The sequence below is a fragment of the Pteropus vampyrus genome, unplaced genomic scaffold (assembly GCF_000151845.1).
Source record: "Pteropus vampyrus isolate Shadow unplaced genomic scaffold, Pvam_2.0 Scaffold177, whole genome shotgun sequence".
In the NCBI taxonomy this organism is placed as follows: Eukaryota; Metazoa; Chordata; class Mammalia; order Chiroptera; family Pteropodidae; genus Pteropus; species Pteropus vampyrus.
The window spans coordinates 2,226,641-2,238,581 of NW_011888958.1; the positions used below are offsets into that span (position 1 = coordinate 2,226,641).

The 11,941-nt window shown below is 34.5% G+C and overlaps 1 protein-coding gene and 1 pseudogene across 12 annotated transcripts in view; one reads left to right on the forward strand and one right to left on the reverse strand.

The window, feature by feature from the left end:
* The window catches only part of NUMB (NUMB, endocytic adaptor protein), a 138,224-nt gene that overhangs the window by 43,517 nt on the left and 82,766 nt on the right, over nt 1-11,941 (forward strand). The gene's annotated exons all lie outside the window — the stretch shown is intronic.
* LOC111746148 lies at nt 6,961-7,079 on the reverse strand (annotated as a pseudogene).

Genomic DNA, 11,941 nt, shown 5'->3' on the forward strand with positions numbered 1-11,941 from the left:
CTCCAGCCTTCCACCCACGTTTAACAATGACGACAAAAGGTTCAGGCCAAGCAAAAGCTTTCCTATTAGTGCTTCTAACAAGTCACTTTGAATGTCTCATGAGCTAAAGTTAGGTTATATGGTCACCTCTAACTGTAGTTAGCTTTTCAGCCTCTATAATGAGAGGCAAGGAGGGAGAAAGGCTTTTTGGGTAGCAAGTTAACAGAATCTGTCAAAATTATGTGATTGCATTCATTTTACTTCAAAAATGTATTCATTTTACTTTCCTACAATGTTCAGCATATAGGTGCTTTATAATTACATAGTAACCTCTCACTGGGTACTGCGGGAAACAAAATGAATTTTAAATTTAGTTGTGAAAGTGAACTTTTGGTTATGAAAGCTGAAACTTGGCTTGAATTTTGGGACCTTAGTATAAATGGTATTGTGCTATGAATCTCAATTTTTTTCTGCTCAACACTGTTTTAAGATTTAAACATAAGCATAAATCTAATTTATAACTACTGACTGTTGTATAATATTCCATTGTATATTTCTACATTTTATTTATGCATTTCTCTAATAATGGATTTCTGTGTGTGGCTTGGAAACTACTAATACAAGTAGTACTGCTGTAAACTTCCTTATACATGTACTCTATTGCTTTGTGCAAAGGTTTCTCTGTAGTATATCTGAGGAAAGGCATTGCTGACTTATGGTCCATATACATACTTAATTTCACTAAATATTGCCAGATTGTTTTCCAGAATGGTTGCCTCATTTATACTCCCACCAGCAGTGTATTAAGGTTTCCATGTCCTTAAATCTTCACCAGTATTTGCTCTTATCCATCTGTTTAGTCTTTTCAATCTGATGGGTATAAAGTAGTATTTTGTTTTAATTGGCATTTCTGTGATTGAGAGTGAGGTTGGGTATCTCTTTATTTACTTGATACCATTTGGGTTTCCCCTGCATATTGACTAAAAAATTACCCAGATAATACATATTTATTGTAGATGTCTTTGGAGATACAAATAGGCAAATATAAAAAGATCATCTAATACCCCCAATTCAGAGGTAATTGCTACTAACTTTGGCTATATTTTTTTGGTATTTAAATATTCATACACATACAAATTCATATAAACATAACACAAATGTGTATTTTTATTTATTAATAGGATCATATACACAGTTTTGTCACTTACATTTTTCATTTCACAATAATTTATGGCCATTTTCCCATGCTGTTGGAAAATTTTCTACATCACTTTGTAATAGGTATATATCATTACATTTTATGGACTTAAGTTATTTAATCTTTTATGGGACATTTATGCTATTTTTGTTTTTTCTCTCATTAACAGTACTTTGGTGAACTGTTAATCAAGCCTGCATTTTAATTAAACAAAGCTATAGGGATTATGTTCTTGTTCCTTTTGTGAAACTGGGTTTATAGCAAGTTGCAGGCTGTCTATTTTCTCCTTGGATTCTAGGGCAGGTATTAATGCTTCATTTTATAAAGATGACGTCTAGCTCTTGATGTTCCAGGGCTGGAATGCAAAGATTTTTCTAGTTGGGCCTTATCCTTCTCTTTTTTCCACTTTGGCATGGCCAGGTTAGCTTAGAAGGATAGTGCAAGAGTGGACTTGAGCCTGCGTGTAAATGTCACTGTCCCCTCCGATAGAAGGGATGCTAAACTGCAACTGTAAAGAACTCTAAATTGATGATTTCATTTTAGTTTTCAAAATGTTAATAGCTTTTTATAATAAAAATAAGAATGTTCATTGAAAAACGTTTGAAATAGGGAAAACCATAATGAAAATAAAATTCCCATAATCCTTCTACTCAAAGAAAGATAACTGCTGTTACTATTTACATACTTTACCTTATATACTTTCAGATGCTTTTCTAGGCGGTGTGCCTTGGCTCACCAGAGCCAATAATTAAGGAATTATGCAAGCCCAAATCATTGGTAACTTGATATTGGCTATGGTGGCAGCAGTTACACCATGGAAATTGGCAAATGCCACAAGTCAGGGCTTCCCCCTCTGTGCCTAGTTCCATCCACAACCAATTATTAGCATGCTACTGCATATATACATTATATCAATAAATAGAGATCTACTTTTTTAATGGCTTCATAGAAGTCCATTGTATAGATCAGTGGTTCTCAATGTGGTCCTTGGACCAACAGGATCATTGTTAGCTGGGAATTTGTTAGAAATGCTAATTATTGGCCTCTACCCAGACCTGCAAAATCAGAAACTCCTCTATTGGGGCCCAGCAGTCTGCGTCTTACAAGCACTTTAGGTGATTCTGATGCATGCTAAAGCTTGAGAACCACTGGTGTAGATGTTCCATAAATTATCTGATTAGTCTGATGATTTCTATATGATAGATTTCTAGGTGTATGTTCATTTAAGTCTTTAGATGCATATTGCCAAATTGTGTTCTAAAAAGGCTGTACAAGTTTTCATTCTCACCTGAAGTCTACATCAATTTCATTTTAGGTTCTCTTTCCATATAGAACAAAACAGCTATGTTAAAGATCTTCTCTTTTAGCTGTGTCTGTATCTATTTATCCATCTTAAAACTCAATTCAGTTTTATTATCTTCAACAATAAAGTACTTTAATATTATTCACACTTTTAAGAAGAGGACAATTAAAACGGAGGACGATGCTTTTGTCTGCAGAACACATCTAGCATAATGTGTGGCTATGCCTGAGTACCTACCATTAATACCTGTGTGAATAATTAGACCATGACTCTTTCCTTACCTCTGACTCGAGACACCACTTTAAAATGGATTAAGACCTGCTTTTTGTGAAAGTTGCTAGTAATGGTGCCAAGCTGTTAGAAGTTGGTGGTGGCAAGGTGGAGGCAGAGGTGGGGGCAGGGTGGGTGGGAAGGGGATTCCAGCAAGAATTTGTGACTTTTCTTGGCTTATTTAGACAATAAACTATAAGTGCTTTATCTTAAAGACTTAGATTAGGAGACAGAATTTACAAGTATTGATGAAAAGAAGGATAATTTAGATAAATTTGCCACATTTTATTGGCCCTGATAGTTGACATCAATATTTCTCATTTTGAACTTTTATTAAAGAGCAGTTGCAAACACTAAAATTGGCCTTTATCCCAACCTTCATCCTTAAGTGGCTTTTTTTTCTAGAATGATTACTTTGGACTCGAACAATTTTATGATGGCATTAATAGAGTCTGCCAAATTGCCAAGCTTCCAGATTTATACAACCACAGAAATAATTTGATTATTTAGTAATTTAATGCCTTAATTAAGCATTTAATAATTTTATTCTTATTGATATCTCCAAAGTTCTTGACCCAAACAGTTCTCAGAGATACTGCTCTTGAAAGAAATGATGAACATGGGAGTTGAAGTGATAACCCTCTTATTCTCTGATGTTTTATCTTACCTTCCACCACAGTGCGGTAGCTTGGATAGCTACCTGAGCCTTAGTCAAGTCACCTAATTACTTTGTGCCTCCGTTTTCTTACCTGCAAAATTTGAGTTACCAACACTCATCTCACAAGATTGTTACCAGGATTAACTGCAATATGATATGTAATGTGCATAGCACAGTTCTCATAGGCACTTAGTAATTGAGAGATTCCTTTTAATTTTTCTTAATATAAAAGTGTTCTTCATAGGTCTCATCTTTGCTATTTCCTCTCCTTACGCCAATAGTTCTTAACTCTTTTTGGGGTCTTATCCTCCTTTCAGAATCTGACATAAGTAATGATCTCTCTTACCAGAAGAATGCACATGTTTATTAAACTTTACCTGCAGTTTTGGAACTTTATAGACCCCCACCCTGAAGCTCATCTGAACCAGGTTAAGGATCTTTGCAGAACATCTTCTTGGCAGACTATCCAGTTTCCTGACATCGTTGTCATCTCAGTGTAGATGGCTCCTAAACCTGGTTCTCTGCCTTGTGAACCTGTTGGACATATTTATCAGGGTATCTTTATGTAATAGAGACTTAATAAGGGAATGGAGGGACAAATCATATTTTAATTATTGATATTATAGACTAAATAAATTTTATGACAGTGTGTGGCTAGACTTAGAGAGCTGTGCTCACTGTAAACTACAGCTAATAAAGCTAAGCGAGGTTGGATATTAAGGCACAACTGTCTAATTTCCTGTGGTATCCATTGAAGCTTACTTGTAAACTTGTGAAAAGGGTTTTGGTCTGATATTCCAGCTCGGAAATTAGTTTCCAAGAAACCACCAAATGTGGTAACTTCTTTCAGATTACGGGTTATAACCAAAATGTTCATTGTTTCACTTTGTTAGTGTTGTCATGGCTTGTGTGTGTTATTAGAACTTCGTGCCTTCATCTCTTCCACTCCTTTCCACAGTTTTAGTTAGGACTCTAATAGTTGCAGAGACAGAAACCCAGTTTACGGGGGAGAAAGAGTTATTGGCTCAAGTAACTGAATAATCCTAATTTCTGATTTAGCAGAGATTAGGGGCTCAAATGACTGTCAGGGGCTCTTAGTTTTATTTCTTAGTTCTCAACTCTGTTTTTCTTTGCCTCTTTGCCTTCTACCACAGGTAGCTTTCTTCAAGTAGTCAGGGAAGATGGCTGCAAGTACCTCCAGTTTACATTGGTTTTATATTTGCCATCTAAGAGAAAGAGAGGTAATCTTCCTCCTAGCATCAGAAAAAAAAAAAAATTCCTGAGGAAGATTGGACTTGATTGCTTACCTATATAAGTGATTCTCAAACCGTGGTCCCTGGACCAGTAATATCAGCATCATCTGGGAACTTGTTAGCAATGTAAATTCTGATGGCTCTTCCCTGACCTAATGAATCAAACTTTTGGGGTAGGACCCAGCAATCTGTACCTTAACAAGCCTTCCGGATGATTCTGATGTATGCTAAAGCTTGAGAACCACTGATCGATATCATTGGTGTTCACAGCTGTCTGAAACAGAAGAGAGAAGGAATTTTCGCCATTGAAATAGTGGTTTTATTATGGTCCCTAACAAGCACAACTGGAAATTTATTTTTAAATTTAAATTTCTGCAAGATTATTATCTTTGTCGTTCATTTCAAGCACTTCAGTTCTCTTTAGGGAGATGAGTTTCTCTAAATTTTTAATGACACTGTCATCAGGAAAAAAGGAAAGCAAAGTAGCATTTTTTGGTGCCGTCTATATACCACTCAGGCCAAATATGTTTATACTTGGTGCTTTAATCCTTCACACAATGCTATAAAATTGTTCATAATATTGTGTCCCTATTGTTGCTGAAAGAGGTTTTAAAAGTTGCCTAAGGTAGTGTATCTGATACGCAAAAACGTCAAATTTGAATGTAGACATTCCACAAGCATTTTTTACAGGGCCTACTGTGCGCTGGGACCTGTTGTAAGTATTGAGGACAATAATGATTAAGATCTAGCTTTTGTCCACAAGGAACTCAGTCTTATAAGGAAGACAGACAGTACCGAGTAATGACTCTTAATACAAAGCTATCCAAAGAGTGTTTTGGGGAACAGTGGAGGGAGCATCTGACTTTGCTTTGGAGGATTGGGGAAGGCTTCAAAGAAGGATATGATCTTTGATGTTTAAATAGATAAGATTTTAAAAATTCCTTTGATAAACACAACAATCTCATTCTGCTTTCATGTTTAACGAAATTTCAAAATAAATTAATTACGGTTTCTAAAAGCAAATCAAAGCAATGATAACTTTAGAATGTTTTTTTCAAACTACATTTGTCCTCTATCCCAATATTCTAATGTGTTCTCAAAGGAGGGCTTGTTTTAGCACTTGATAATTTAAAAGCTCCATTGTATGTGGTTTAGATGTATCATAATTTATTCAGCCAGTTTTCATTTTCTTATATTTAAGTTTACAGTTTTTTTTCTAGTATAAATGGTGCTACAGTGTACATTTTTTATATTCATCTTTGTATATTTGTGTTATGCCCTTAGTATAGTTCTGAGAAATAGAAATGCTGGACCAATGTTTTTATTATGGATTTATATTTCTTCCTTTGGCATCTGTCATTGTTTTTTGTCCTTTGTTTTTAAAATGCTCTTTACATATTATGTCTTCATAACACGGATTATAAGGATTTTTGTTACATTTGTTTTCATTTTTGTTGATAAGTAAATAAAACATAGGTTAATTTTCGGTGGTCTTTTGGCATGTAATCCTGTAAAGTATTTTAAGCAGTGACTATTTAATCATATGATTTTAAAGTTGTTTTCATCATGTACATATTTCCCTACCCATGACATAAGAATAGTACTAACTTTATGCTGTCGCCCACCTTATTAAGTAAAAAGAGAAGATATGTATAAAATGGAGGCCAGAGACATTATATGACTTATTTAAAGTCATATACTTTCAAATTGGCAGTCAGGTTTTTAGCACAGGTCTTCTGACTTAAAGTTCCATATGCTATTGCAGTTTTTCAGCCCTACTGGAGATATGATGTAGAGAGCAAAAAGATCAAAAGAACTGTAGAACAGAAAGTAAATATGTGACACCAAACACTGTGTCAGTTTTTGCCATCATATCGTAGTCTTAAAAACAACAATAACAAAAAACATAGGATAGGGAATTTCACTCCCTATCCCAAACAAGTTAATAGCAGAGATTAGGATGGAATTTTAAATGTATGAAAGAATGGATTCTGAGATGGATAGGAGAATACTGATAATAAAAGAAAATTATAGAAATGATAATATAGAGCTAGAACTGTTTTCATAGATAATACTAGGATATTGGAGGATACAAGCAGAAATGGAAATACTAGAGAATAGAAATAATGTTAGTTCAGTGGCTTTTTGTCTCTAAGCAAGCTTTTTTCATCCTTAATATAGAGTTTTCTTATGGTGATTTTTTTTTTTTTTTTTTGATGAGGCAACCCTTGGTTGACCTCATAGATTGCAAGGACCTTGTCAGTTTACAATCTCTTATTTATTTATTTATTATTTTTTACGCCTATAGCACCTGTCCTTCTTAAGTGGTCTCCCATACAAGTACTAACCAGGCCTGACCCTGCTTAGCTTCTGAGATCAGATGGGATTGGGCTTGTTCAGGGTGGCATGGCTGTAGATGGATGGAGCTGACTTTAGACACATATACACACACCCCACCCAGAGTTTTAAGTCTTATTAATGGGCTATTATTAGCTTACTAGAGTGATTCCAGAATGATTCCAGGGTTCAAAGGTATCCTAGTCATCTTGGGGACTTTTCAGACACAGCTAAATTCTGGAAATTAAGTTAGAGTTGAACGAATGGATATATGTTAGATGGGCCATGTAGCAAATTATCTACTTTGTTATCTTCAATTGCTTTATGTATAAATGAAAAAAAACCTCATATCTCTTGATGGTTTTGTTGGTCTTGAAAATGATCTCTATCTCAATTGCTTACTATATTCAGCTGACTTTATGACATTTTGTCAAGGAATAAGTACATTCAAAAACAGAATATAATGTAAGATGAGAACTTATTACTTGGTTACAGTGATGGGAATTTTTTTTCTATATAGATAGCCATTGTCTATTCTGACAGTCAGATACAAATTTTTTACTCATCTAAATTTGATTTTATCTACTTTTAACTTCTGGCAGTAGCAAAGAGAGTGGCTAGCTTCTTGGATGAGAGAAACCCTCCCCCCGCCCGCCTTTTTTTTTAAGAAAATAAAGTATTGGAGGGAATTTCTTTCAGTTATTAAGGTGAACATGAATGAGTTTCTGGTTTTTTTCTGGAATTTATATTATATTTGGAATTTTCAAAATTTTTAAATATTTTGCTTCTGTGCAGTATAGTAAAGCAAATGTCAGCTTATTTTATAGCAATATGAATATTGGTTACAGTGAATTATTTTTTCATGTAATTTGTTCCTAGTGAGTTTAAGTATGTTTTATAACCACATAAACTAGTGATCTGGCTTGTAAGATGTAACATTTTTCTTCCAGGATTTGTGAAAATTCTTGGAATTTTGTGGAAAACAAATTCAGTAAATATAGTTGTTTCACTCTTTTATTTGAACCACTATTCTTAGTAGGGGATATTAATCTTGCCCTTGAAGGAACTTTTGATCTGATGTAAAATAAATTAACTGATTGAATGTGTACCTGTCAAGTTTCTTCTTTAATATTTGATTTACAAATTATTAAAATGTAAAACTGAATTCTCAGACCCACAATAGAGAGACAATACTGATATTTTAAAGAAATAAGAATAACTTAATTATGTATATCATTTATTCTAATAAATTTTACCAAATTTGCTTTCTGCCATAATAATCATTAAAAGTTTTAAGTTATATCTGACTTAAAAAAAAAAATTTCCTCACAAGGAAGTTATATCTTACAAGGGAGAGGTTTTCCAGAATTTTTGTTTTAATGGTAAGGTTTCTTCTATTAGAGTTCTTACTAACAAAACATCTGATAGATTGAATGTCTTTTATTACCTTTTTTTTAACTATATAATCTCAATGATTAGAATTGGGCCGAGCACATATCAGAGTTCCAACAAAATCTTTGTGGGTCACTAGATGCTGACGACCTTTAAAATCTTTAGATTTCACTATATAGAACAAATTTTGAGTTGGAATTTTCTTTATTTCTGTTTCGTTTTTTCTGTCAGTTTCCTGGTAGAATTCAGTTAAGGCTCAGGGATTTTCTTCTAGAGATCAAGCAGCCTGTTCTTCCCTTAGGAGAGTTATTCAAAGTCTTCTTTTATTTTGTGGTATGTGCTTACCAGGCAGAGTAGCCACTGTATTCTAGTAAGAAAATCTATTGCCAAAACACCCACTAGAGCAGAAAACTGACCTACTTAATGCTGACAAGTTAAAAAAAAAATTCTGTGGGATTGTACTAGCATTGGATCAAATACTTCCTTCTCTTGGGATGGGGATAGAGAAGAGGATAAGGAAGGATAGTGAACTGCTACAAGGGGAGTGAGTAATACAGTAAATGAATATTTAATTACCTGAAATGATTTGATTAAAAGCTGTTCATTTGGTACAATTTGAAGGCCTCTAAAATTCAGCAGTTCTTAAATCACTTTAAACTTAAAAAAAAAGGCATAGGAAATTTCTAAGGTTTTCATGCTAATAATCTACAAAAGCCCTTTAGGTAAGGTTTTAGCTAGTATTTCATGAATAATTGTTTTTTTTGGCAGAATATGGTAAATTTATTTTAAAATTTTTTCCAGTTTATTTTATCAGTATAGTACATTTTAGAATTTATAAATATTGAAATGAAGAATGTTTGGAATATTTATTTGTAGCAAGTGACTATAGGCCTTAACTATCAAACTCTTCGTTCCCACTGTTAATATAATTTCACTACTCTCAGTATCACTAGCATCTAAATTTTAGGGCTATGCCGTCCATTACAGAAGTTATTACTAGCCATATATGACTATTTAAATTTAAATTAATTAAAACCAAATAAAATAGAAACTCTAACCACATTTCAAGTGCTTACTAGCCAAAAGTGACTAGTTACTACCATATTGGATAGCACAAATACAGAACATTTTCATTATTGCAGACAGTTCTGTTGAGTAGGATTATTCTAAAGGCTGCCTCATTCTGTCGTGCTCTACTTCAGGAGGTCCCAACCTTGGCACTGTTGACATTTTGGGCTGGATCATTTTTTGTTGTAGAGGCCTTGTAGGATGTTTAGCAGCATCTCTGGCCTCTACCCACTAGATGCCAGTAGCATCCACCCAGTTGTGACAACCAAAAATGTCTTCAGACATTGCTATATGTCCTCTGGGGAGCAACGTCAACTTTGAGAACCACTAATATACTTTTATATGTTCTGTATCAGCTAGTTTTTGTTTCATAAAAAGCTTAGTGACTTAAATCATTTACTAGTTCATGAGTTTGTGGATTGACAGTTTGGTTTGGCTGTATTGATCTCTGTGACTATTGATGGCTTTTGGAAGAATAGCTTGGCTCATACGTTGGTTGGCAGGCTCTGACCAGGGTAAAAGTTGTCGGAAGCCAGCCGACCAAGTCAAACCGGGTACCTGAATGGGGGAGCGGGGACTGAGAAAAAAGAGAAGACAGACAGGGTGCAGGAGGGAGAGCAGATCTCACAACTGTCTCTCCGAGTTTATTTCTTATGCTTCTTTTTATACATAATCAGTTCCTTTGTGTATCCCAAAATAACATAATAAAAGTAACATCCTGAAGATCGAGGTACAATTGACACTCCCTTTGACACTCCCTTCGACCCTCCCTTCAACACTCCCTTTGGCTATACTTAATCTTCTTCTTCCTGGAATTCCACAGAACCAGCCTTTTCTTTTTTATGCAAGCAGGCCTCCCGAGACAATCCATGCACTCTTTTGAATTTGGGGAGCTTTAGCTCCCTACAAAAAGTAGGGAATTTATTTTCCATGTGGCCTTTCCAGCTGGCAGATTTAGTCATCTGGTGGCTCAAAGTTCTAAGAGTAGCGAGAGAGGACAAATTCCAACGTGCAAGCACTTTTCTAGTCCTTGGTGACATTTTCCAATGTCCTGTTGGCCAAAGCAAGTCACATGGCCAAGCCCTAATTCAAGAGGTAGAGAAATAGATTCCACCTCTTGATAGGAGGAGTAGCAAAGTCACATTGTAAAGGCGTGTGCATAAGGAATGGGAGGAATTATTATGGCCATTATTACTCACAGTGTACTGCTGTTATTTTCTGGACAATACAAGGAACTTATAGCTCTTTCATTCCACTTAACAGTCCCTTTTTATTTTCTTTTTTGCTTTGCTTTAATTTTATTATTGTTTTAGTTATTTAATTTTGCTCACATATTTCCTCTTCGTAGTAGTCATGATTCTTGTGTTACACTTCCATTTGAGATTATTTTCTTCATAGACAATTCTTTTTAATGTGAATCTACTGGTAGTGAATGTTCTGTTTTTGTCTGAAAGCACTTTTTATTTTGTCCTTATTTTTGAAGGATATTTTTAGTGGCATAGAAATGGAGGTTGGCATTTATTTTCTTTCATCTTGTTGTCTTCTGATTCCTTTGTTTTTGTTAGAGAAGCCATGTTTTTGGTTTTCATCAGCTTTCAATAATACCTCTAGGTGGTTTTCTTCATATTTAAGATGCTTGAGTTCCATAGACCTTCTTGAATCTGTTGCTTGATGTCTTTTGTCAGGTTTGGAATATTTCTTCTGATATTGCTTCTGTTCCACTCTTTCACTCACTCACTTCTGGGGTTCTAGATATCTGTACATTAGATCTTTCCCTGTATCCCTTGTTTTATGCGTTTTTCTGTATTTTTCTTTTTTCTGTTCTCCTGGGTGATATCTTTTGACCTGTTTTCTAGTTCATTTAGTGTTCAGTCTACTTTAACAAGCATCTATTTTATTAATTTCATATGTATTCTAGAATTTCACTTTAATTATTATTCATTTGTTTTTATAGATTCCAGTTTCTGGTGAAATTTTCACCTTGTCATCTATTTTCTTGAAAATATTAATCACAGTTATTTTAAAATCTCTGTCTGATAATTACAATATCTAGATCCCCTTTTTGTCTTTTTCTGTCATCTGTTTTTTCTCTTGGCTTTCATTCATTTGGTTCTGTCTCCTAGCATTCCTGGCCATTTAAAAAATCAGTATCAGACTAGAGGCTCTTGATGATGATATTGTTTTCTAGAAAGGATTTAATTTTTTTTCTGGTAGTAGATAAAAGTAGGAGCAGATGACCTTCATCCAATACATTCTTGAAATGACTCGAGTCTTTGTTTTAGGCTTCTTAAGGGCTGATTTAAAGCCAGTTTCCTTACTCCAAGAGTGTTGTCTTTCAGAGGTATCATATGAAATCCTGGGGTGTTTGCCAGGGCCTCTCTTTCTCGGCAGGCCTTGAATTTTTCTTTTGCTTAAACAGTGAGGCTACCAAAAGTTCTTCTTACCTTTTTTGCTTTAAAATAGGCACTTTGCTTGATTTTTGG